This window comes from Ranitomeya variabilis, unplaced genomic scaffold (assembly GCF_051348905.1).
Source record: "Ranitomeya variabilis isolate aRanVar5 unplaced genomic scaffold, aRanVar5.hap1 Scaffold_552, whole genome shotgun sequence".
NCBI classification, from domain to species: domain Eukaryota; kingdom Metazoa; phylum Chordata; class Amphibia; order Anura; family Dendrobatidae; genus Ranitomeya; species Ranitomeya variabilis.
Genome location: NW_027508188.1, coordinates 144440 through 161155, shown reverse-complemented (window position 1 = coordinate 161155; position 16716 = coordinate 144440). Strand labels below are relative to the sequence as shown.

General features: G+C 48.0%; 48 pseudogenes; all 48 read left to right on the top strand.

Moving 5' to 3' along the window:
* The first annotated feature begins 37 nt into the window (after positions 1 to 37).
* LOC143790892 (U2 spliceosomal RNA) lies at positions 38 to 211 on the top strand (annotated as a pseudogene).
* Positions 212 to 387: 176 nt separating this feature from the next.
* LOC143791112 (U2 spliceosomal RNA) lies at positions 388 to 561 on the top strand (annotated as a pseudogene).
* Positions 562 to 737: 176 nt separating this feature from the next.
* On the top strand, positions 738 to 912 carry LOC143791233 (U2 spliceosomal RNA; annotated as a pseudogene).
* Positions 913 to 1088: 176 nt separating this feature from the next.
* Positions 1089 to 1300, top strand: LOC143790808 (U2 spliceosomal RNA; annotated as a pseudogene).
* A 138-nt stretch (positions 1301 to 1438) lies between these two features.
* Positions 1439 to 1612, top strand: LOC143790933 (U2 spliceosomal RNA; annotated as a pseudogene).
* A 176-nt stretch (positions 1613 to 1788) lies between these two features.
* On the top strand, positions 1789 to 1962 carry LOC143790962 (U2 spliceosomal RNA; annotated as a pseudogene).
* A 176-nt stretch (positions 1963 to 2138) lies between these two features.
* LOC143790891 (U2 spliceosomal RNA) lies at positions 2139 to 2312 on the top strand (annotated as a pseudogene).
* A 176-nt stretch (positions 2313 to 2488) lies between these two features.
* On the top strand, positions 2489 to 2662 carry LOC143791111 (U2 spliceosomal RNA; annotated as a pseudogene).
* Positions 2663 to 2838: 176 nt separating this feature from the next.
* Positions 2839 to 3013, top strand: LOC143791231 (U2 spliceosomal RNA; annotated as a pseudogene).
* A 176-nt stretch (positions 3014 to 3189) lies between these two features.
* Positions 3190 to 3363, top strand: LOC143790890 (U2 spliceosomal RNA; annotated as a pseudogene).
* A 176-nt stretch (positions 3364 to 3539) lies between these two features.
* LOC143791141 (U2 spliceosomal RNA) lies at positions 3540 to 3713 on the top strand (annotated as a pseudogene).
* Positions 3714 to 3889: 176 nt separating this feature from the next.
* Positions 3890 to 4063, top strand: LOC143790905 (U2 spliceosomal RNA; annotated as a pseudogene).
* Positions 4064 to 4239: 176 nt separating this feature from the next.
* Positions 4240 to 4391, top strand: LOC143791052 (U2 spliceosomal RNA; annotated as a pseudogene).
* A 198-nt stretch (positions 4392 to 4589) lies between these two features.
* LOC143791195 (U2 spliceosomal RNA) lies at positions 4590 to 4763 on the top strand (annotated as a pseudogene).
* A 176-nt stretch (positions 4764 to 4939) lies between these two features.
* On the top strand, positions 4940 to 5091 carry LOC143791221 (U2 spliceosomal RNA; annotated as a pseudogene).
* Positions 5092 to 5287: 196 nt separating this feature from the next.
* Positions 5288 to 5461, top strand: LOC143791029 (U2 spliceosomal RNA; annotated as a pseudogene).
* Positions 5462 to 5637: 176 nt separating this feature from the next.
* Positions 5638 to 5789, top strand: LOC143791132 (U2 spliceosomal RNA; annotated as a pseudogene).
* Positions 5790 to 5987: 198 nt separating this feature from the next.
* Positions 5988 to 6161, top strand: LOC143791210 (U2 spliceosomal RNA; annotated as a pseudogene).
* Positions 6162 to 6337: 176 nt separating this feature from the next.
* On the top strand, positions 6338 to 6489 carry LOC143791090 (U2 spliceosomal RNA; annotated as a pseudogene).
* Positions 6490 to 6687: 198 nt separating this feature from the next.
* On the top strand, positions 6688 to 6861 carry LOC143791220 (U2 spliceosomal RNA; annotated as a pseudogene).
* Positions 6862 to 7037: 176 nt separating this feature from the next.
* Positions 7038 to 7211, top strand: LOC143791038 (U2 spliceosomal RNA; annotated as a pseudogene).
* Positions 7212 to 7387: 176 nt separating this feature from the next.
* LOC143791089 (U2 spliceosomal RNA) lies at positions 7388 to 7539 on the top strand (annotated as a pseudogene).
* A 198-nt stretch (positions 7540 to 7737) lies between these two features.
* On the top strand, positions 7738 to 7911 carry LOC143791194 (U2 spliceosomal RNA; annotated as a pseudogene).
* Positions 7912 to 8087: 176 nt separating this feature from the next.
* LOC143791219 (U2 spliceosomal RNA) lies at positions 8088 to 8239 on the top strand (annotated as a pseudogene).
* Positions 8240 to 8435: 196 nt separating this feature from the next.
* LOC143791028 (U2 spliceosomal RNA) lies at positions 8436 to 8609 on the top strand (annotated as a pseudogene).
* Positions 8610 to 8785: 176 nt separating this feature from the next.
* Positions 8786 to 8937, top strand: LOC143791088 (U2 spliceosomal RNA; annotated as a pseudogene).
* Positions 8938 to 9135: 198 nt separating this feature from the next.
* LOC143791170 (U2 spliceosomal RNA) lies at positions 9136 to 9309 on the top strand (annotated as a pseudogene).
* Positions 9310 to 9485: 176 nt separating this feature from the next.
* Positions 9486 to 9659, top strand: LOC143790996 (U2 spliceosomal RNA; annotated as a pseudogene).
* A 174-nt stretch (positions 9660 to 9833) lies between these two features.
* LOC143791027 (U2 spliceosomal RNA) lies at positions 9834 to 10007 on the top strand (annotated as a pseudogene).
* Positions 10008 to 10183: 176 nt separating this feature from the next.
* Positions 10184 to 10357, top strand: LOC143790792 (U2 spliceosomal RNA; annotated as a pseudogene).
* A 174-nt stretch (positions 10358 to 10531) lies between these two features.
* Positions 10532 to 10705, top strand: LOC143791025 (U2 spliceosomal RNA; annotated as a pseudogene).
* Positions 10706 to 10879: 174 nt separating this feature from the next.
* LOC143791024 (U2 spliceosomal RNA) lies at positions 10880 to 11053 on the top strand (annotated as a pseudogene).
* Positions 11054 to 11229: 176 nt separating this feature from the next.
* LOC143791087 (U2 spliceosomal RNA) lies at positions 11230 to 11381 on the top strand (annotated as a pseudogene).
* A 198-nt stretch (positions 11382 to 11579) lies between these two features.
* LOC143791182 (U2 spliceosomal RNA) lies at positions 11580 to 11753 on the top strand (annotated as a pseudogene).
* A 176-nt stretch (positions 11754 to 11929) lies between these two features.
* Positions 11930 to 12141, top strand: LOC143790918 (U2 spliceosomal RNA; annotated as a pseudogene).
* Positions 12142 to 12279: 138 nt separating this feature from the next.
* LOC143790923 (U2 spliceosomal RNA) lies at positions 12280 to 12453 on the top strand (annotated as a pseudogene).
* A 175-nt stretch (positions 12454 to 12628) lies between these two features.
* LOC143790941 (U2 spliceosomal RNA) lies at positions 12629 to 12802 on the top strand (annotated as a pseudogene).
* Positions 12803 to 12978: 176 nt separating this feature from the next.
* LOC143790806 (U2 spliceosomal RNA) lies at positions 12979 to 13190 on the top strand (annotated as a pseudogene).
* A 138-nt stretch (positions 13191 to 13328) lies between these two features.
* Positions 13329 to 13502, top strand: LOC143790932 (U2 spliceosomal RNA; annotated as a pseudogene).
* A 176-nt stretch (positions 13503 to 13678) lies between these two features.
* LOC143790961 (U2 spliceosomal RNA) lies at positions 13679 to 13852 on the top strand (annotated as a pseudogene).
* A 176-nt stretch (positions 13853 to 14028) lies between these two features.
* LOC143790889 (U2 spliceosomal RNA) lies at positions 14029 to 14202 on the top strand (annotated as a pseudogene).
* Positions 14203 to 14378: 176 nt separating this feature from the next.
* On the top strand, positions 14379 to 14552 carry LOC143791148 (U2 spliceosomal RNA; annotated as a pseudogene).
* A 176-nt stretch (positions 14553 to 14728) lies between these two features.
* On the top strand, positions 14729 to 14903 carry LOC143791230 (U2 spliceosomal RNA; annotated as a pseudogene).
* A 176-nt stretch (positions 14904 to 15079) lies between these two features.
* LOC143790805 (U2 spliceosomal RNA) lies at positions 15080 to 15291 on the top strand (annotated as a pseudogene).
* Positions 15292 to 15429: 138 nt separating this feature from the next.
* Positions 15430 to 15603, top strand: LOC143790931 (U2 spliceosomal RNA; annotated as a pseudogene).
* A 176-nt stretch (positions 15604 to 15779) lies between these two features.
* On the top strand, positions 15780 to 15953 carry LOC143790960 (U2 spliceosomal RNA; annotated as a pseudogene).
* A 176-nt stretch (positions 15954 to 16129) lies between these two features.
* LOC143790888 (U2 spliceosomal RNA) lies at positions 16130 to 16303 on the top strand (annotated as a pseudogene).
* Positions 16304 to 16479: 176 nt separating this feature from the next.
* LOC143791110 (U2 spliceosomal RNA) lies at positions 16480 to 16653 on the top strand (annotated as a pseudogene).
* Positions 16654 to 16716: the final 63 nt, after the last annotated feature.

Here is a 16716-nt window from a genome sequence, read left to right as displayed (position 1 = left end):
GCCTTGGTGCGGCCCAAGTGGCAAACCATTTCTGATCATCTCTTCTCGGCCAAATGGCTCAAGATCAAGCGTAGTGTCTGTTCTTATTAGTTTAATATCTGATACGTCCCCTATTTGGGGACCATATATTAAATGGATTTTTGGAACAGGGAGCTGGAAATGGAGCTTGCTTTGTCACACGGAACCTTCACGGGGATGGAGGGTGTGGTTATGCAGATTCAAAACGCGTTGCGCACAGCTTGAACACATGCACACCGCAGAACTGTCATCGACAGAGCATCCAGAGTTTCTGGAAATGTCTTCCCTGCGGCAATCTTTTGCTACGTCTCCACAGTGGGTGTCGGTTGTAGGCCTTGGTGCGGCCCAAGTGGCAAACCATTTCTGATCATCTCTTCTCGGCCAAATGGCTCAAGATCAAGCGTAGTGTCTGTTCTTATTAGTTTAATATCTGTTACGTCCCCTATTTGGGGACCATATATTAAATGGATTTTTGGAACAGGGAGCTGGAAATGGAGCTTGCTTTGTCACACGGAACCTTCACGGGGATGGAGGGTGTGGTTATGCAGATTCAAAACGCGTTGCGCACAGCTTGAACACATGCACACCGCAGAACTGTCATCAACAGAGCATCCAGAGTTTCTGGAAATGTCTTCCCTGCGGCAATCTTTTGCTACGTCTTAACAGTGGGTGTCGGTTGTAGGCCTTGGTGCGGCCCAAGTGGCAAACCATTTCTGATCATCTCTTCTCGGCCAAATGGATCAAGATCAAGCGTAGTGTCTGGTTCTTATTAGTTTAATATCTGATACGTCCCCTATTTGGGGACCATGTATTAAATGGATTTTTGGAACAGGGAGCTGGAAATGGAGCTTGCTTTGTCACACGGAACCTTCACGGGGATGGAGGGTGTGGTTATGCAGATTCAAAACGCGTTGCGCACAGCTTGAACACATGCACACCGCAGAACTGTCATCGACAGAGCATCCAGAGTTTCTGGAAATGTCTTCCCTGCGGCAATCTTTTGCTACGTCTCCACAGTGGGTGTCGGTTGTAGGCCTTGGTGCGGCCCAAGTGGCAAATCATTTCTGATCATCTCTTCTCGGCCAAATGGCTCAAGATCAAGCGTAGTGTCTGTTCTTATTAGTTTAATATCTGATACGTCCCCTATTTGGGGACCATATATTAAATGGATTTTTGGAACAGGGAGCTGGAAATGGAGCTTGCTTTGTCGCACGGAACCATCACGGGGGTGGAGGGTGTGGTTATGCAGATTCAAAACGCGTTTCACACAGCTTGAACACATGCACACCGCAGAACTGTCATCGACAGATCATCCAGAGTTTCTGGAAATGTCTTCCCTGCGGCAATCTTTTGCTACGTCTCCACAGTGGGTGTCGGTTGTAGGCCTTGGTGCGGCCCAAGTGGCAAACCATTTCTGATCATCTCTTCTTGGCCAAATGGCTCAAGATCAAGCGTAGTGTCTGTTCTTATTAGTTTAATATCTGATACGTCCCCTATTTGGGGACCATATATTAAATGGATTTTTGGAACAGGGAGCTGGAAATGGAGCTTGCTTTGTCACACGGAACCTTCACGGGGATGGAGGGTGTGGTTATGCAGATTCAAAACGCGTTGCGCACAGCTTGAACACATGCACACCGCAGAACTGTCATCGACAGAGCATCCAGAGTTTCTGGAAATGTCTTCCCTGCGGCAATCTTTTGCTACGTCTCCACAGTGGGTGTCGGTTGTAGGCCTTGGTGCGGCCCAAGTGGCAAACCATTTCTGATCAACTCTTCTCGGCCAAATGGCTCAAGATCAAGTGTAGTGTCTGTCCTTATTAGTTTAATATCTGATACGTCCCCTATTTGGGGACCATATATTAAATGGATTTTTGGAACAGGGAGCTGGAAATGGAGCTTGCTTTGTCGCACGGAACCTTCACGGGGATGGAGGGTGTGGTTATGCAGATTCAAAACGCGTTGCGCAGAGCTTGAACACATGCACACCGCAGAACTGTCATCGACAGAGCATCCAGAGTTTCTGGAAATGTCTTCCCTGCGGCAATCTTTTGCTACGTCTCCACAGTGGGTGTCGGTTGTAGGCCTTGGTGCGGCCCAAGTGGCAAACCATTTCTGATCATCTCTTCTCGGCCAAATGGCTCAAGATCAAGCGTAGTGTCTGTTCTTATTAGTTTAATATCTGATACGTCCCCTATTTGGGGACCATATATTAAATGGATTTTTGGAACAGGGAGCTGGAAATGGAGCTTGCTTTGTCACACGGAACCTTCACGGGGATGGAGGGTGTGGTTATGCAGATTCAAAACGCGTTGCGCACAGCTTGAACACATGCACACCGCAGAACTGTCATCGACAGAGCATCCAGAGTTTCTGGAAATGTCTTCCCTGCGGCAATCTTTTGCTACGTCTCCACAGTGGGTGTCGGTTGTAGGCCTTGGTGCGGCCCAAGTGGCAAACCATTTCTGATCATCTCTTCTCGGCCAAATGGCTCAAGATCAAGCGTAGTGTCTGTTCTTATTAGTTTAATATCTGTTACGTCCCCTATTTGGGGACCATATATTAAATGGATTTTTGGAACAGGGAGCTGGAAATGGAGCTTGCTTTGTCACACGGAACCTTCACGGGGATGGAGGGTGTGGTTATGCAGATTCAAAACGCGTTGCGCACAGCTTGAACACATGCACACCGCAGAACTGTCATCAACAGAGCATCCAGAGTTTCTGGAAATGTCTTCCCTGCGGCAATCTTTTGCTACGTCTTAACAGTGGGTGTCGGTTGTAGGCCTTGGTGCGGCCCAAGTGGCAAACCATTTCTGATCATCTCTTCTCGGCCAAATGGATCAAGATCAAGCGTAGTGTCTGGTTCTTATTAGTTTAATATCTGATACGTCCCCTATTTGGGGACCATGTATTAAATGGATTTTTGGAACAGGGAGCTGGAAATGGAGCTTGCTTTGTCACACGGAACCTTCACGGGGATGGAGGGTGTGGTTATGCAGATTCAAAACGCGTTGCGCACAGCTTGAACACATGCACACCGCAGAACTGTCATCGACAGAGCATCCAGAGTTTCTGGAAATGTCTTCCCTGCGGCAATCTTTTGCTACGTCTCCACAGTGGGTGTCGGTTGTAGGCCTTGGTGCGGCCCAAGTGGCAAACCATTTCTGATCATCTCTTCTCGGCCAAATGGCTCAAGATCAAGCGTAGTGTCTGTTCTTATTAGTTTAATATCTGATACGTCCCCTATTTGGGGACCATATATTAAATGGATTTTTGGAACAGGGAGCTGGAAATGGAGCTTGCTTTGTCACACGGAACCTTCACGGGGATGGAGGGTGTGGTTATGCAGATTCAAAACGCGTTGCGCACAGCTTGAACACATGCACACCGCAGAACTGTCATCAACAGAGCATCCAGAGTTTCTGGAAATGTCTTCCCTGCGGCAATCTTTTGCTACGTCTCCACAGTGGGTGTCGGTTGTAGGCCTTGGTGCGGCCCAAGTGGCAAACCATTTCTGATCATCTCTTCTCGGCCAAATGGCTCAAGATCAAGCGTAGTGTCTGTTCTTATTAGTTTAATATCTGATACGTCCCCTATTTGAGGACCATGTATTAAATGGATTTTTGGAACAGGGAGCTGGAAATGGAGCTTGCTTTGTCACACGGAACCTTCACGGGGATGGAGGGTGTGGTTATGCAGATTCAAAACGCGTTGCGCACAGCTTGAACACATGCACACCGCAGAACTGTCATCAACAGAGCATCCAGAGTTTCTGGAAATGTCTTCCCTGCGGCAATCTTTTGCTACGTCTCCACAGTGGGTGTCGGTTGTAGGCCTTGGTGCGGCCCAAGTGGCAAACCATTTCTGATCATCTCTTCTCGGCCAAATGGCTCAAGATCAAGCGTAGTGTCTGTTCTTATTAGTTTAATATCTGATACGTCCCCTATTTGGGGACCATATATTAAATGGATTTTTGGAACAGGGAGCTGGAAATGGAGCTTGCTTTGTCACACGGAACCTTCACGGGGATGGAGGGTGTGGTTAGGCAGATTCAAAATGCGTTGCGCACAGCTTGAACACATGCACACCGCAGAACTGTCGTCGACAGAGCATCCAGAGTTTCTGGAAATGTCTTCCCTGCGGCGATCTTTTGCTACATCTCCACAGTGGATGTCGGTTGTAGGCCTTGGTGCGGCCCAAGTGGCAAACCATTTCTGATCATCTCTTCTCGGCCAAATGGCTCAAGATCAAGCGTAGTGTCTGTTCTTATTAGTTTAATATCTGATACGTCCCCTATTTGGGGACCATATATTAAATGGATTTTTGGAACAGGGAGCTGGAAATGGAGCTTGATCTGTCACACGGAACCTTCAAGGGGATGGAGGGTGTGGTTATGCAGATTCAAAACGCGTTGCGCACAGCTTGAACACATGCACACCGCAGAACTGTCGTCGACAGAGCATCCAGAGTTTCTGGAAATGTCTTCCCTGCGGCAATCTTTTGCTACGTCTCCACAGTGGGTGTCGGTTGTAGGCCTTGGTGCGGCCCAAGTGGCAAACCATTTCTGATCATCTCTTCTCGGCCAAATGGCTCAAGATCAAGCGTAGTGCCTGTTCTTATTAATTTAATATCTGATACGTCCCCTATTTGGGGACCATATATTAAATGGATTTTTGGAACAGGGAGCTGGAAATGGAGCTTGCTTTGTCACACGGAACCTTCACGGGGATGGAGGGTGTGGTTAGGCAGATTCAAAATGCGTTGCGCACAGCTTGAACACATGCACACCGCAGAACTGTCATCGATAGAGCATCCAGAGTTTCTGGAAATGTCTTCCCTGCGGCAATCTTTTGCTACATCTCCACAGTGGGTGTCGGTTGTAGGCCTTGGTGCGGCCCAAGTGGCAAACCATTTCTGATCATCTCTTCTCGGCCAAATGCCTCAAGATCAAGCGTAGTGCCTGTTCTTATTAGTTTAATATCTGATACGTCCCCTATTTGGGGACCATATATTAAATGGATTTTTGGAACAGGGAGCTGGAAATGGAGCTTGATCTGTCACACGGAACCTTCACGGGGATGGAGGGTGTGGTTATGCAGATTCAAAACGCGTTGCGCACAGCTTGAACACATGCACACCGCAGAACTGTCATCGACAGAGCATCCAGAGTTTCTGGAAATGTCTTCCCTGCGGCAATCTTTTGCTACGTCTCCACAGTGGGTGTCGGTTGTAGGCCTTGGTGCGGCCCGTGGCAAACCATTTCTGATCATCTCTTCTCGGCCAAATGGCTCAAGATCAAGCGTAGTGTCTGTTCTTATTAGTTTAATATCTGATTGGTCCCCTATTTGGGGACCATATATTAAATGGATTTTTGGAACAGGGAGCTGGAAATGGAGCTTGCTTTGTCACACTTAACCTTCACAGGGATGGAGGGTGTGGTTATGCAGATTCAAAACGCGTTGCGCACAGCTTGAACACATGCACACCGCAGAACTGTCATCGATAGAGCATCCAGAGTTTCTGGAAATGTCTTCCCTGCGGCGATCTTTTGCTACATCTCCACAGTGGATGTCGGTTGTAGGCCTTGGTGCGGCCCAAGTGGCAAACCATTTCTGATCATCTCTTCTCGGCCAAATGGCTCAAGATCAAGCGTAGTGTCTGTTCTTATTAGTTTAATATCTGATACGTCCCCTATTTGGGGACCATATATTAAATGGATTTTTGGAACAGGGAGCTGGAAATGGAGATTGATCTGTCACACGGAACCTTCACGGGGATGGAGGGTGTGGTTATGCAGATTCAAAACGCGTTGCGCACAGCTTGAACACATGCACACCGCAGAACTGTCGTCGACAGAGCATCCAGAGTTTCTGGAAATGTCTTCCCTGCGGCAATCTTTTGCTACGTCTCCACAGTGGGTGTCGGTTGTAGGCCTTGGTGCGGCCCAAGTGGCAAACCATTTCTGATCATCTCTTCTCGGCCAAATGGCTCAAGATCAAGCGTAGTGCCTGTTCTTATTAATTTAATATCTGATACGTCCCCTATTTGGGGACCATATATTAAATGGATTTTTGGAACAGGGAGCTGGAAATGGAGCTTGCATTGTCACACGGAACCTTCATGGGGATGGAGGGTGTGGTTATGCAGATTCAAAACGCGTTGCGCACAGCTTGAACACATGCACACCGCAGAACTGTCATCGATAGAGCATCCAGAGTTTCTGGAAATGTCTTCCCTGCGGCGATCTTTTGCTACATCTCCACAGTGGATGTCGGTTGTAGGCCTTGGTGCGGCCCAAGTGGCAAACCATTTCTGATCATCTCTTCTCGGCCAAATGGCTCAAGATCAAGCGTAGTGTCTGTTCTTATTAGTTTAATATCTGATACGTCCCCTATTTGGGGACCATATATTAAATGGATTTTTGGAACAGGGAGCTGGAAATGGAGCTTGATCTGTCACACGGAACCTTCACGGGGATGGAGGGTGTGGTTATGCAGATTCAAAACGCGTTGCGCACAGCTTGAACACATGCACACCGCAGAACTGTCATCCACAGAGCATCCAGAGTTTCTGGAAATGTCTTCCCTGCGGCAATCTTTTGCTACGTCTCCACAGTGGGTGTCGGTTGTAGGCCTTGGTGCGGCCCAAGTGGCAAACCATTTCTGATCATCTCTTCTCGGCCAAATGGCTCAAGATCAAGCGTAGTGTCTGTTCTTATTAGTTTAATATCTGATACGTCCCCTATTTGGGGACCATATATTAAATGGATTTTTGGAACAGGGAGCTGGAAATGGAGCTTGCTTTGTCGCACGGAACCTTCACGGGGATGGAGGGTGTGGTTATGCAGATTCAAAACGCGTTGCGCACAGCTTGAACACATGCACACCGCAGAACTGTCATCGACAGAGCATCCAGAGTTTCTGGAAATGTCTTCCCTGCGGCAATCTTTTGCTACGTCTCCACAGTGGATGTCGGTTGTAGGCCTTGGTGCGGCCCAAGTGGCAAACCATTTCTGATCATCTCTTCTCGGCCAAATGGCTCAAGATCAAGCGTAGTGTCTGTTCTTATTAGTTTAATATCTGATGCGTCCCCTATTTGGGGACCATATATTAAATGGATTTTTGGAACAGGGAGCTGGAAATGGAGCTTGCTTTGTCACACGGAACCTTCACGGGGATGGAGGGTGTGGTTAGGCAGATTCAAAATGCGTTGCGCACAGCTTGAACACATGCACACCGCAGAACTGTCGTCGACAGAGCATCCAGAGTTTCTGGAAATGTCTTCCCTGCGGCGATCTTTTGCTACATCTCCACAGTGGATGTCGGTTGTAGGCCTTGGTGCGGCCCAAGTGGCAAACCATTTCTGATCATCTCTTCTCGGCCAAATGGCTCAAGATCAAGCGTAGTGTCTGTTCTTATTAGTTTAATATCTGATACGTCCCCTATTTGGGGACCATATATTAAATGGATTTTTGGAACAGGGAGCTGGAAATGGAGCTTGATCTGTCACACGGAACCTTCACGGGGATGGAGGGTGTGGTTATGCAGATTCAAAACGCGTTGCGCACAGCTTGAACACATGCACACCGCAGAACTGTCGTCGACAGAGCATCCAGAGTTTCTGGAAATGTCTTCCCTGCGGCAATCTTTTGCTACGTCTCCACAGTGGGTGTCGGTTGTAGGCCTTGGTGTGGCCCAAGTGGCAAACCATTTCTGATCATCTCTTCTCGGCCAAATGGCTCAAGATCAAGCGTAGTGCCTGTTCTTATTAATTTAATATCTGATACGTCCCCTATTTGGGGACCATATATTAAATGGATTTTTGGAACAGGGAGCTGGAAATGGAGCTTGCTTTGTCACACGGAACCTTCACGGGGATGGAGGGTGTGGTTAGGCAGATTCAAAATGCGTTGCGCACAGCTTGAACACATGCACACCGCAGAACTGTCATCGATAGAGCATCCAGAGTTTCTGGAAATGTCTTCCCTGCGGCAATCTTTTGCTACATCTCCACAGTGGGTGTCGGTTGTAGGCCTTGGTGCGGCCCAAGTGGCAAACCATTTCTGATCATCTCTTCTCGGCCAAATGCCTCAAGATCAAGCGTAGTGCCTGTTCTTATTAGTTTAATATCTGATACGTCCCCTATTTGGGGACCATATATTAAATGGATTTTTGGAACAGGGAGCTGGAAATGGAGCTTGATCTGTCACACGGAACCTTCACGGGGATGGAGGGTGTGGTTATGCAGATTCAAAACGCGTTGCGCACAGCTTGAACACATGCACACCGCAGAACTGTCATCGACAGAGCATCCAGAGTTTCTGGAAATGTCTTCCCTGCGGCAATCTTTTGCTACGTCTCCACAGTGGGTGTCGGTTGTAGGCCTTGGTGCGGCCCGTGGCAAACCATTTCTGATCATCTCTTCTCGGCCAAATGGCTCAAGATCAAGCGTAGTGTCTGTTCTTATTAGTTTAATATCTGATTGGTCCCCTATTTGGGGACCATATATTAAATGGATTTTTGGAACAGGGAGCTGGAAATGGAGCTTGCTTTGTCACACTTAACCTTCACAGGGATGGAGGGTGTGGTTATGCAGATTCAAAACGCGTTGCGCACAGCTTGAACACATGCACACCGCAGAACTGTCATCGATAGAGCATCCAGAGTTTCTGGAAATGTCTTCCCTGCGGCGATCTTTTGCTACATCTCCACAGTGGATGTCGGTTGTAGGCCTTGGTGCGGCCCAAGTGGCAAACCATTTCTGATCATCTCTTCTCGGCCAAATGGCTCAAGATCAAGCGTAGTGTCTGTTCTTATTAGTTTAATATCTGATACGTCCCCTATTTGGGGACCATATATTAAATGGATTTTTGGAACAGGGAGCTGGAAATGGAGCTTGATCTGTCACACGGAACCTTCACGGGGATGGAGGGTGTGGTTATGCAGATTCAAAACGCGTTGCGCACAGCTTGAACACATGCACACCGCAGAACTGTCGTCGACAGAGCATCCAGAGTTTCTGGAAATGTCTTCCCTGCGGCAATCTTTTGCTACGTCTCCACAGTGGGTGTCGGTTGTAGGCCTTGGTGCGGCCCAAGTGGCAAACCATTTCTGATCATCTCTTCTCGGCCAAATGGCTCAAGATCAAGCGTAGTGCCTGTTCTTATTAATTTAATATCTGATACGTCCCCTATTTGGGGACCATATATTAAATGGATTTTTGGAACAGGGAGCTGGAAATGGAGCTTGCTTTGTCACACGGAACCTTCATGGGGATGGAGGGTGTGGTTATGCAGATTCAAAACGCGTTGCGCACAGCTTGAACACATGCACACCGCAGAACTGTCATCGATAGAGCATCCAGAGTTTCTGGAAATGTCTTCCCTGCGGCAATCTTTTGCTACATCTCCACAGTGGGTGTCGGTTGTAGGTCTTGGTGCGGCCCAAGTGGCAAACCATTTCTGATCATCTCTTCTCGGCCAAATGGCTCAAGATCAAGCGTAGTGCCTGTTCTTATTAGTTTAATATCTGATACGTCCCCTATTTGGGGACCATATATTAAATGGATTTTTGGAACAGGGAGCTGGAAATGGAGCTTGCTTTGTCACACGGAACCTTCATGGGGATGGAGGGTGTGGTTATGTAGATTCAAAACGCGTTGCGCACAGCTTGAACACATGCACACCGCAGAACTGTCATCGACAGAGCATCCAGAGTTTCTGGAAATGTCTTCCCTGCGGCAATCTTTTGCTACGTCTCCACAGTGGGTGTCGGTTGTAGGCCTTGGTGCGGCCCGTGGCAAACCATTTCTGATCATCTCTTCTCGGCCAAATGGCTCAAGATCAAGCGTAGTGTCTGTTCTTATTAGTTTAATATCTGATTGGTCCCCTATTTGGGGACCATATATTAAATGGATTTTTGGAACAGGGAGCTGGAAATGGAGCTTGCTTTGTCACACTTAACCTTCACAGGGATGGAGGGTGTGGTTATGCAGATTCAAAACGCGTTGCGCACAGCTTGAACACATGCACACCGCAGAACTGTCATCGATAGAGCATCCAGAGTTTCTGGAAATGTCTTCCCTGCGGCGATCTTTTGCTACATCTCCACAGTGGATGTCGGTTGTAGGCCTTGGTGCGGCCCAAGTGGCAAACCATTTCTGATCATCTCTTCTCGGCCAAATGGCTCAAGATCAAGCGTAGTGCCTGTTCTTATTAGTTTAATATCTGATACGTCCCCTATTTGGGGACCATATATTAAATGGATTTTTGGAACAGGGAGCTGGAAATGGAGCTTGCTTTGTCACACTTAACCTTCACAGGGATGGAGGGTGTGGTTATGCAGATTCAAAACGCGTTGCGCACAGCTTGAACACATGCACACCGCAGAACTGTCATCGACAGAGCATCCAGAGTTTCTGGAAATGTCTTCCCTGCGGCAATCTTTTGCTACGTCTCCACAGTGGGTGTCGGTTGTAGGCCTTGGTGCGGCCCATGGCAAACCATTTCTGATCATCTCTTCTCGGCCAAATGGCTCAAGATCAAGCGTAGTGTCTGTTCTTATTAGTTTAATATCTGATTGGTCCCCTATTTGGGGACCATATATTAAATGGATTTTTGGAACAGGGAGCTGGAAATGGAGCTTGCTTTGTCACACTTAACCTTCACAGGGATGGAGGGTGTGGTTATGCAGATTCAAAACGCGTTGCGCACAGCTTGAACACATGCACACCGCAGAACTGTCATCGACAGAGCATCCAGAGTTTCTGGAAATGTCTTCCCTGCGGCAATCTTTTGCTACGTCTCCACAGTGGGTGTCGGTTGTAGGCCTTGGTGCGGCCCATGGCAAACCATTTCTGATCATCTCTTCTCGGCCAAATGGCTCAAGATCAAGCGTAGTGTCTGTTCTTATTAGTTTAATATCTGATTGGTCCCCTATTTGGGGACCATATATTAAATGGATTTTTGGAACAGGGAGCTGGAAATGGAGCTTGCTTTGTCACACTTAACCTTCACAGGGATGGAGGGTGTGGTTATGCAGATTCAAAACGCGTTGCGCACAGCTTGAACACATGCACACCGCAGAACTGTCATCGATAGAGCATCCAGAGTTTCTGGAAATGTCTTCCCTGCGGCGATCTTTTGCTACATCTCCACAGTGGATGTCGGTTGTAGGCCTTGGTGCGGCCCAAGTGGCAAACCATTTCTGATCATCTCTTCTCGGCCAAATGGCTCAAGATCAAGCGTAGTGTCTGTTCTTATTAGTTTAATATCTGATACGTCCCCTATTTGGGGACCATATATTAAATGGATTTTTGGAACAGGGAGCTGGAAATGGAGCTTGATCTGTCACACGGAACCTTCACGGGGATGGAGGGTGTGGTTATGCAGATTCAAAACGCGTTGCGCACAGCTTGAACACATGCACACCGCAGAACTGTCGTCGACAGAGCATCCAGAGTTTCTGGAAATGTCTTCCCTGCGGCAATCTTTTGCTACGTCTCCACAGTGGGTGTCGGTTTTAGGCCTTGGTGCGGCCCAAGTGGCAAACCATTTCTGATCATCTCTTCTCGGCCAAATGGCTCAAGATCAAGCGTAGTGCCTGTTCTTATTAATTTAATATCTGATACGTCCCCTATTTGGGGACCATATATTAAATGGATTTTTGGAACAGGGAGCTGGAAATGGAGCTTGCTTTGTCACACGGAACCTTCACGGGGATGGAGGGTGTGGTTATGCAGATTCAAAACGCGTTGCGCACAGCTTGAACACATGCACACCGCAGAACTGTCATCGACAGAGCATCCAGAGTTTCTGGAAATGTCTTCCCTGCGGCAATCTTTTGCTACGTCTCCACAGTGGGTGTCGGTTGTAGGCCTTGGTGCGGCCCAAGTGGCAAATCATTTCTGATTATCTCTTCTCGGCCAAATGGCTCAAGATCAAGCGTAGTGTCTGTTCTTATTAGTTTAATATCTGATACGTCCCCTATTTGGGGACCATATATTAAATGGATTTTTGGAACAGGGAGCTGGAAATGGAGCTTGCTTTGTCGCACGGAACCATCACGGGGGTGGAGGGTGTGGTTATGCAGATTCAAAACGCGTTTCGCACAGCTTGAACACATGCACACCGCAGAACTGTCATCGACAGATCATCCAGAGTTTCTGGAAATGTCTTCCCTGGGGCAATCTTTTGCTACGTCTCCACAGTGGGTGTCGGTTGTAGGCCTTGGTGCGGCCCAAGTGGCAAACCATTTCTGATCATCTCTTCTCGGCCAAATGGCTCAAGATCAAGTGTAGTGTCTGTTCTTATTAGTTTAATATCTGATACGTCCCCTATTTGGGGACCATATATTAAATGGATTTTTGGAACAGGGAGCTGGAAATGGAGCTTGCTTTGTCGCACGGAACCTTCACGGGGATGGAGGGTGTGGTTATGCAGATTCAAAACGCGTTGCGCACAGCTTGAACACATGCACACCGCAGAACTGTCATCGATAGAGCATCCAGAGTTTCTGGAAATGTCTTCCCTGCGGCAATCTTTTGCTACGTCTCACAGTGGATGTCGGTTGTAGGCCTTGGTGCGGCCCAAGTGGCAAACCATTTCTGATCATCTCTTCTCGGCCAAATGGCTCAAGATCAAGCGTAGTGTCTGTTCTTATTAGTTTAATATCTGATAAGTCCCCTATTTGGGGACCATATATTAAATGGATTTTTGGAACAGGGAGCTGGAAATGGAGCTTGCTTTGTCACACGGAACCTTCACGGGGATGGAGGGTGTGGTTATGCAGATTCAAAACGCGTTGCGCACAGCTTGAACACATGCACACCGCAGAACTGTCATCGACAGAGCATCCAGAGTTTCTGGAAATGTCTTCCCTGCGGCAATCTTTTGCTACGTCTCCACAGTGGGTGTCGGTTGTAGGCCTTGGTGCGGCCCAAGTGGCAAATCATTTCTGATCATCTCTTCTCGGCCAAATGGCTCAAGATCAAGCGTAGTGTCTGTTCTTATTAGTTTAATATCTGATACGTCCCCTATTTGGGGACCATATATTAAATGGATTTTTGGAACAGGGAGCTGGAAATGGAGCTTGCTTTGTCGCACGGAACCATCACGGGGGTGGAGGGTGTGGTTATGCAGATTCAAAACGCGTTTCACACAGCTTGAACACATGCACACCGCAGAACTGTCATCGACAGATCATCCAGAGTTTCTGGAAATGTCTTCCCTGCGGCAATCTTTTGCTACGTCTCCACAGTGGGTGTCGGTTGTAGGCCTTGGTGCGGCCCAAGTGGCAAACCATTTCTGATCATCTCTTCTTGGCCAAATGGCTCAAGATCAAGCGTAGTGTCTGTTCTTATTAGTTTAATATCTGATACGTCCCCTATTTGGGGACCATATATTAAATGGATTTTTGGAACAGGGAGCTGGAAATGGAGCTTGCTTTGTCACACGGAACCTTCACGGGGATGGAGGGTGTGGTTATGCAGATTCAAAACGCGTTGCGCACAGCTTGAACACATGCACACCGCAGAACTGTCATCGACAGAGCATCCAGAGTTTCTGGAAATGTCTTCCCTGCGGCAATCTTTTGCTACGTCTCCACAGTGGGTGTCGGTTGTAGGCCTTGGTGCGGCCCAAGTGGCAAACCATTTCTGATCAACTCTTCTCGGCCAAATGGCTCAAGATCAAGTGTAGTGTCTGTCCTTATTAGTTTAATATCTGATACGTCCCCTATTTGGGGACCATATATTAAATGGATTTTTGGAACAGGGAGCTGGAAATGGAGCTTGCTTTGTCGCACGGAACCTTCACGGGGATGGAGGGTGTGGTTATGCAGATTCAAAACGCGTTGCGCAGAGCTTGAACACATGCACACCGCAGAACTGTCATCGACAGAGCATCCAGAGTTTCTGGAAATGTCTTCCCTGCGGCAATCTTTTGCTACGTCTCCACAGTGGGTGTCGGTTGTAGGCCTTGGTGCGGCCCAAGTGGCAAACCATTTCTGATCATCTCTTCTCGGCCAAATGGCTCAAGATCAAGCGTAGTGTCTGTTCTTATTAGTTTAATATCTGATACGTCCCCTATTTGGGGACCATATATTAAATGGATTTTTGGAACAGGGAGCTGGAAATGGAGCTTGCTTTGTCACACGGAACCTTCACGGGGATGGAGGGTGTGGTTATGCAGATTCAAAACGCGTTGCGCACAGCTTGAACACATGCACACCGCAGAACTGTCATCGACAGAGCATCCAGAGTTTCTGGAAATGTCTTCCCTGCGGCAATCTTTTGCTACGTCTCCACAGTGGGTGTCGGTTGTAGGCCTTGGTGCGGCCCAAGTGGCAAACCATTTCTGATCATCTCTTCTCGGCCAAATGGCTCAAGATCAAGCGTAGTGTCTGTTCTTATTAGTTTAATATCTGTTACGTCCCCTATTTGGGGACCATGTATTAAATGGATTTTTGGAACAGGGAGCTGGAAATGGAGCTTGCTTTGTCACACGGAACCTTCACGGGGATGGAGGGTGTGGTTATGCAGATTCAAAACGCGTTGCGCACAGCTTGAACACATGCACACCGCAGAACTGTCATCAACAGAGCATCCAGAGTTTCTGGAAATGTCTTCCCTGCGGCAATCTTTTGCTACGTCTTAACAGTGGGTGTCGGTTGTAGGCCTTGGTGCGGCCCAAGTGGCAAACCATTTCTGATCATCTCTTCTCGGCCAAATGGATCAAGATCAAGCGTAGTGTCTGGTTCTTATTAGTTTAATATCTGATACGTCCCCTATTTGGGGACCATGTATTAAATGGATTTTTGGAACAGGGAGCTGGAAATGGAGCTTGCTTTGTCACACGGAACCTTCACGGGGATGGAGGGTGTGGTTATGCAGATTCAAAACGCGTTGCGCACAGCTTGAACACATGCACACCGCAGAACTGTCATCGACAGAGCATCCAGAGTTTCTGGAAATGTCTTCCCTGCGGCAATCTTTTGCTACGTCTCCACAGTGGGTGTCGGTTGTAGGCCTTGGTGCGGCCCAAGTGGCAAATCATTTCTGATCATCTCTTCTCGGCCAAATGGCTCAAGATCAAGCGTAGTGTCTGTTCTTATTAGTTTAATATCTGATACGTCCCCTATTTGGGGACCATATATTAAATGGATTTTTGGAACAGGGAGCTGGAAATGGAGCTTGCTTTGTCGCACGGAACCATCACGGGGGTGGAGGGTGTGGTTATGCAGATTCAAAACGCGTTTCACACAGCTTGAACACATGCACACCGCAGAACTGTCATCGACAGATCATCCAGAGTTTCTGGAAATGTCTTCCCTGCGGCAATCTTTTGCTACGTCTCCACAGTGGGTGTCGGTTGTAGGCCTTGGTGCGGCCCAAGTGGCAAACCATTTCTGATCATCTCTTCTTGGCCAAATGGCTCAAGATCAAGCGTAGTGTCTGTTCTTATTAGTTTAATATCTGATACGTCCCCTATTTGGGGACCATATATTAAATGGATTTTTGGAACAGGGAGCTGGAAATGGAGCTTGCTTTGTCACACGGAACCTTCACGGGGATGGAGGGTGTGGTTATGCAGATTCAAAACGCGTTGCGCACAGCTTGAACACATGCACACCGCAGAACTGTCATCGACAGAGCATCCAGAGTTTCTGGAAATGTCTTCCCTGCGGCAATCTTTTGCTACGTCTCCACAGTGGGTGTCGGTTGTAGGCCTTGGTGCGGCCCAAGTGGCAAACCATTTCTGATCAACTCTTCTCGGCCAAATGGCTCAAGATCAAGTGTAGTGTCTGTCCTTATTAGTTTAATATCTGATACGTCCCCTATTTGGGGACCATATATTAAATGGATTTTTGGAACAGGGAGCTGGAAATGGAGCTTGCTTTGTCGCACGGAACCTTCACGGGGATGGAGGGTGTGGTTATGCAGATTCAAAACGCGTTGCGCAGAGCTTGAACACATGCACACCGCAGAACTGTCATCGACAGAGCATCCAGAGTTTCTGGAAATGTCTTCCCTGCGGCAATCTTTTGCTACGTCTCCACAGTGGGTGTCGGTTGTAGGCCTTGGTGCGGCCCAAGTGGCAAACCATTTCTGATCATCTCTTCTCGGCCAAATGGCTCAAGATCAAGCGTAGTGTCTGTTCTTATTAGTTTAATATCTGATACGTCCCCTATTTGGGGACCATATATTAAATGGATTTTTGGAACAGGGAGCTGGAAATGGAGCTTGCTTTGTCACACGGAACCTTCACGGGGATGGAGGGTGTGGTTATGCAGATTCAAAACGCGTTGCGCACAGCTTGAACACATGCACACCGCAGAACTGTCATCGACAGAGCATCCAGAGTTTCTGGAAATGTCTTCCCTGCGGCAATCTTTTGCTACGTCTCCACAGTGGGTGTCGGTTGTAGGCCTTGGTGCGGCCCAAGTGGCAAACCATTTCTGATCATCTCTTCTCGGCCAAATGGCTCAAGATCAAGCGTAGTGTCTGTTCTTATTAGTTTAATATCTGTTACGTCCCCTATTTGGGGACCATATATTAAATGGATTTTTGGAACAGGGAGCTGGAAATGGAGCTTGCTTTGTCACACGGAACCTTCACGGGGATGGAGGGTGTGGTTATGCAGATTCAAAACGCGTTGCGCACAGCTTGAACACATGCACACCGCAGAACTGTCATCAACA